This window comes from Pseudophryne corroboree, chromosome 5 (genome assembly GCF_028390025.1).
Source record: "Pseudophryne corroboree isolate aPseCor3 chromosome 5, aPseCor3.hap2, whole genome shotgun sequence".
Taxonomy (NCBI): domain Eukaryota; kingdom Metazoa; phylum Chordata; class Amphibia; order Anura; family Myobatrachidae; genus Pseudophryne; species Pseudophryne corroboree.
The window spans coordinates 305,600,939-305,606,886 of NC_086448.1; positions in this window are offsets into that span (position 1 = coordinate 305,600,939).

A 5,948-nucleotide genomic window follows, 5' to 3' on the forward strand; every position below is an offset into this window, starting at 1 on the left:
TCTGCCCGAAGATATTCCCCTTCCTGCTTAGTTATCACCCCCTCAGCCAGTGCTCTTTCGATGATACGATTCAATGCCAACCTACAGTTGTCCGTGGGGTTGAAAAGGGTTTTGGTGTAACATTGGGGGTCATTAAGCTGTCTCTGAGCTTCTTTTACATACATTTCTTTTGGCCAAATGACAACATTGCCCCCTTTATCGGATGGCTTAATGACCACATCCTCCCATTTGCTGATCTCATTCAGAGCTTTCCTCTCCTCACGTGTGAGATTATCTTTATGCCAAAATTTGCGCTTGCAGATCTCGTCCAAGTCACGGCTTACCATATCCATAAATATCCTTACCTCAGGACATATCTGATCCTGAGGGAAGAATACGGATCTATTTTTGCAGATGACCCTTTCCACCGTTTCGGGGTTAGCGTAATTGGTTTCTGATAATTCCTCCAGAGGTAATATCATTTCATGATCATGTTCATCAAAAACAGTCAGACCCTCACTGGAAGGCACAGTATCAGTATCCTCTTCTTCTGTTATAGGTTGTGAATGCGAAGGCAGATCCTCTCTCCGATCTAAGTCCCTTCGTGCATGATACTTCATCAACAGAAGTTTACGACCAAATAATTTAATATCCTTTTCCCATTCAAAGCGATTACAGCTCTTCTGGGGAGCAAAGGAGAGACCCTTCTTTAGGACCGCATCCTGTCCAGTTGTAAGAATACGGTCTGATAAATTGATTATTTTCAATGTTGAGTCTTCTTTTAATATTTCTTCTTGTAGTTCACCTTCCTTTTGGGATACCGATCTGTCACTGGGGTTTCCCATCTCTGGGTTTCGTATCTTCCTCTTTGACCCCCTCCTCGTTTTTCTCTTGCGGGGAGTGCTCTTCCTCCCCGCTTGCCCCCTAAAAAAGGTCCTGCTCGTTGTTAGACTGTTTTCTAGAATCCACTCTCTGGGTTTCATACATCTCTTCCCCTCCTGAGGATTCTACCTCTGATGATGTGTATGATTCCTGATATTTCTGTCTTCTATCAGGGTCCTTGAATCCCTTATTCCATTTAAAAATTCTATTATTCAGAAAGTCTCGTTTATCACGCATAAATTTATTCCTCTTTCTTTCTATAACGGTGTCCTCATATGTTTCCAATTCTTTTTCTTGTTTCTCAAACATTTTCTGAAATTGGGCATCCTTTTCCCATACTTCCAATGTCTTGGTTAGCTTCTCAACCTCTTTTCCGACCTCCTCTAGGACTAAATTGTCATGTTTCACCAGGATGTTCATGAACTCCTGTGAACACTTGAGGAGACTGAATTCCCATTCCTTATTCAGATTCTCGGTAATCAGATCAAAGGCTGGGAACACCCTTGGTCTTAAACCCCTCGGGGAAATTTTGTGTTTCAGATAATTTTCCAAACTGGTCAGGTCCCAATTTGTGCGTATCTGTCTTTGTAATAGTTGTTTTAATCGTAGTAGGTCCTGATCCCAATTTGATTCGTTATCTTGTTCCCCCATGGTGTCCGGGAAGACACTGCTCAAATCTTCCATTTTACGCCTACCACTTAAGGCATTCTTCACTGAGAAACTTGCCATGATTAGATATTAAAATTATCTTATTGATAATAGAATTTTCTTCCCTGTCTGCATTTATATCTTAATTTCAACCGTATTATGTGCGAGCTTTGCACAAAAATAATCCGTTATTTTGCCGTGCAAAATGGCCGGAAACTGAGACTAAGCTCAGCATGTAGTAAATATTCAAGAGAAAGGAAGAGACATATAGTCTCAAGGGGCCATGCACAGGCTATTCAACAGTATTAGTGAAAAAATGTATATATACCTAGATGAGAACCAGCTTATTTGAGAGAAAACAATTAAACAGGTAGAATACCCTCTATATAATTGAATAGGGCTGGAGGTGCACCAGTAAGCATAATGCAATCTAGAAAAGGAACAAGGGGGAGAGCGACCATAGAACGGTCGTCACCCAAAGAAGGCTTACTTGGTGGCGCACTCTTTTTTATTTTTAAATTTGAAATATTGTAAGATTAAAACTTAACATTTATTAAAATTATTATGATAAAGTGGTCAAAAAGTAGGACACAAACAAAACAGGTCAGTAAAAATTGACTTTTAGTGACACAGAGTCATAACATGGCTTTTACGTGGTATGTATTCCTTATATTATACGAATAAGGTCACAAAGTAGATAAATTCATAACATAGCCACGTACCTGCTAATGTGACAAATACAATCAAAAAAGTTTTAATAACTATTTCATAGTATAGATAGCTCATCATTGACTATATAACATGAATAACCCATCCAAGGTTGCTTCTAGCATATAATGATGAGAGAAATGTGAAACAAAAAGTGAAATATTGATAAAATAATTGTTACGGGTAGCCAAAAGATATCAAGAGATTTCTCTCAATAAATGATTGAATCTCATTCTGAAAGCATATACCCGATAAGCGGCAACTGCCCAATCTACTAGCGTATATCCCCTTTAGTAGGAGGAAATAGTAGTCCTCCAGGAGGGCAGGAATGGTGTAAGTGCACACTTCAATAATCTATAGCAGTTGAAGTCGCACCTAATGCATCAAAAAATAATAATCAGTGGATAATCAAATAACGATCCGTGTCTTGATTACTTCAATAATCTATAGCAATTAAAATCGTACCTAATGTGTCAAAAAATCATTGGTGGAAAATCAAATAGCGATCCGTATCTTAATTGCTATGCATATGTGTATCAAACAGTATCCTGGTTATTGATCCATATCTTTGATTGATATAACATAGAAGTCTCCTATTCATGCATAATGGCAGCTCATATACATACACATTCTTTTTGAGTAGCCGACAATTAGTAGAGCAGAAAAAAAATATGAAGTTCATCCAATGCAATAATACCACATGATGACATGCACATGTAAATAAATTCATACGATATAAGCATCATGATCATAGTCCCATTGCTATATCATCTACCACTGTAACATCATGTATTGAAGAAGAGGAATTCCCTTATGGTAAGACCTGTCTCCTTCTATGTTTTTCCGTTCTGTCAGGCCGATGGCTATCTCATATTCAAAACCCACGTGTAGCAGTTTTTTTCTTTTTTTCACGAGACAAAATAATATTGTGTCTATCATTGACAACAATGTATCATAGTGTAGTGTACCTTGTTGCAAAACAGTGGGCTGCTATATCATGTAGGTGATATTAAAGAGAAAATAAGCAGGTCCCGGCACTGACAGACTTGTTCCCCTTTCTGCTGTCGTCTCATGTGCAATAATGCAGTGAATGAGAACGATGAGAGTTCGGGTCACGTCTGATGCCGGGATGGAAGAAAGAGGTGTGAGTTGCTTCTGCTGTCCCAAAAGGAACCCCTACTCCCCTGTTGTGCCGCCACAGTGCAGAGGCACTAGGGGGACTATTGTGGATGAGAGAGCCGCTCTGAGATGAAGAAGCGTGTGTATGCCACCATTCCTGTATGTACGGACAGAAGCAGAGAGCCGCTCACGTGACCAGACGCTGGGTCGGGCTGAGGATTCCACGCCCCCGGAAACAGTGTACGCCTGGTATGCCGATGACGTACGTTTCACTAAGGCTTGTTCACATCGGTATCGCATAGACCTGTGAACCAGATCTATATAAGTAGCAGTCTCAGTGCAGGCGTAACTTTCAATTAGATACAATTATTGTAGTCCATAAAGCAGTTTGCGGACCAGAGGTAATTACTACATATACAAAACATGATTCTAATTGGAGACACATTCCCCAATTACAGGTAAAATATTTTTTCTCTCGTGTTGTCCCTAGAGCAGTTTGCGGACCAAGAGTAATTAATAAAACATAGTTGTAATCGGTAAGCACTGTTCCCAATTAACGGGTAAAAGGCTTATTATGTTTTGTGTTGTCAATTGATAATGACATAATCTAAATCAATCAAAGACCATGGCCCAACATAGTTAATATCATTAATAAACACTAGTGACAATCTGGTAACATTACATCCACAGAGATATAGGCTCCAAATTATATATATGTCAAAATGATGCTAGATTCTCATAGCAGATAAGAGACACCATAATAGCCATATCGTGGAAGGGAAAGGAGTTTTATTACCAATAAAATATAGGATATATGTTTTAAATTATAAAGAAAGGAGGGATCCACTTATCATATATAGTGAGAAATACATATGAACAATCCTAACATTTACATTATGCCCATAACTATGGTCAAACTTGCACCGATATGTATCATGCGCAGTACCCTAAATTAAATATCCAACATGGGCTGTATTATAGATTGTTCCTTAATAATTATTATGCTCGTGTTTCTTATCTATCATCGATAATTGGTATCATAATTATATGCAAAACAAGTCTCCCTAATCCGATGGCATGTGCACTGATAATGGATGGGGGGTTAATCTGTGCTCTTCATGGGGGCGCTAATGAGGGTGGTTGATCAAAGTAACTGTAGTTGCTAATTCTCTGCTCTTGTTTAACTAATTTTATCATGATTAGAGGAACTGGATCATAATCACCTTGTCCTGAAACCAAGAGATGTGGGAAAAAGACCCTTTATTGGCAAACAGTGCATGGTGATTGCTGTCTAGAGAATATTTATATAGCGCTCCAGTAATTCAAATAGGGAACTATCAGGCTCAATAGATACCCAAAATCTTTTCTAGAAACCAGAAAATATATAATATCCCTGTCCTGTAATAAATGTTAGGTTGAAGGGTAAGAGTCATATTTGTGGAACTCTTAAACATGTACTTTCATTAGAGTGTATGTAGCATAGGCTTTCCAAAAGAATGCAACTATCCTATACCATCGATGATGTAATATATAGATTCCTCGTGATCTATCCTGTTAAATTTCTGTAGTAATCTACAATGGAAAGTGATGATACTAAGGAACTTAATTAGTATAGATGGTTATGAATTCTGCAGAGACTAGTCTGTAAACAGAACTACTGTTATCCATTTTTATAGCCAAAGGTATATCATGTAGGTAAAAAAACACTGTAGTTGATGTTCTCATTTAGGCCACCAGGGGCCATCGTATTTAATTTGAAGATCCATCCACTCTCCAACTTTTGTAATTCTTTTTCCGAATCACCGCCTCTGATACCCATTTTCAGTTTGTCTAGGCAGAAGAATTTCAGTTCACAGGGGGATTTGGAATGTTGGTAATAGAAATGTCTGGCAATCAATGTGATTTGCCTGAATCTTGCTAAATCAGATTCCACATTTCTTATATTGCCCATGTGTTCCATTATTCTCACCTTCACCATTCTTGTGGTCATGCCCACATACAGCATCTTGCACGGGCACTGGATACAATAGATAACTTTTGACGACTGACAATTTGTGAATTCCTTGATCTCTACATTGTTACCATATCTATCCTTGATCTTAGGACTCGTATCCACATGGTCACATACCTTACATTTCCTACAAGGATAAGTTCCTGTTAAATTTGGTATTCGCCTTGATGTGCGACAAAAATGGCTTCTCACCAATCTGTCCCTAAGATTCGGCGATCTCTTCCAACTCATTGATACAGAGGAGTCCAGATTAGAGGCAAGATCTGGGTCATTAAGAAGTATCGGCCAGTGTCTATTAATAGCATTTTTTATTTCCCGCCACTCCTGGCAGAAATTGCCGACAAATCTTAATTTTGGTTTATCTCCCTCCTTCAATTTCTTAGTTCTCCTGCTTTCTTGGAAGATTAAAGCCTGTCTGTCTGTGTGGAGGAGCGCCCTACTTGCTCTCTTAATGCAGCATGTGCTGTATCCCCTTTCCTTCAGTCTGACAGTGAGTTCCCTACTCTGGATCTTATAAGTCTCATCTTCTGTACAGTTTCTCCTAAGTCTCAGGAACTCCCCTCTTGGAATGTTTTGTATCGTGGCCGGAAAGTGAGAGCTA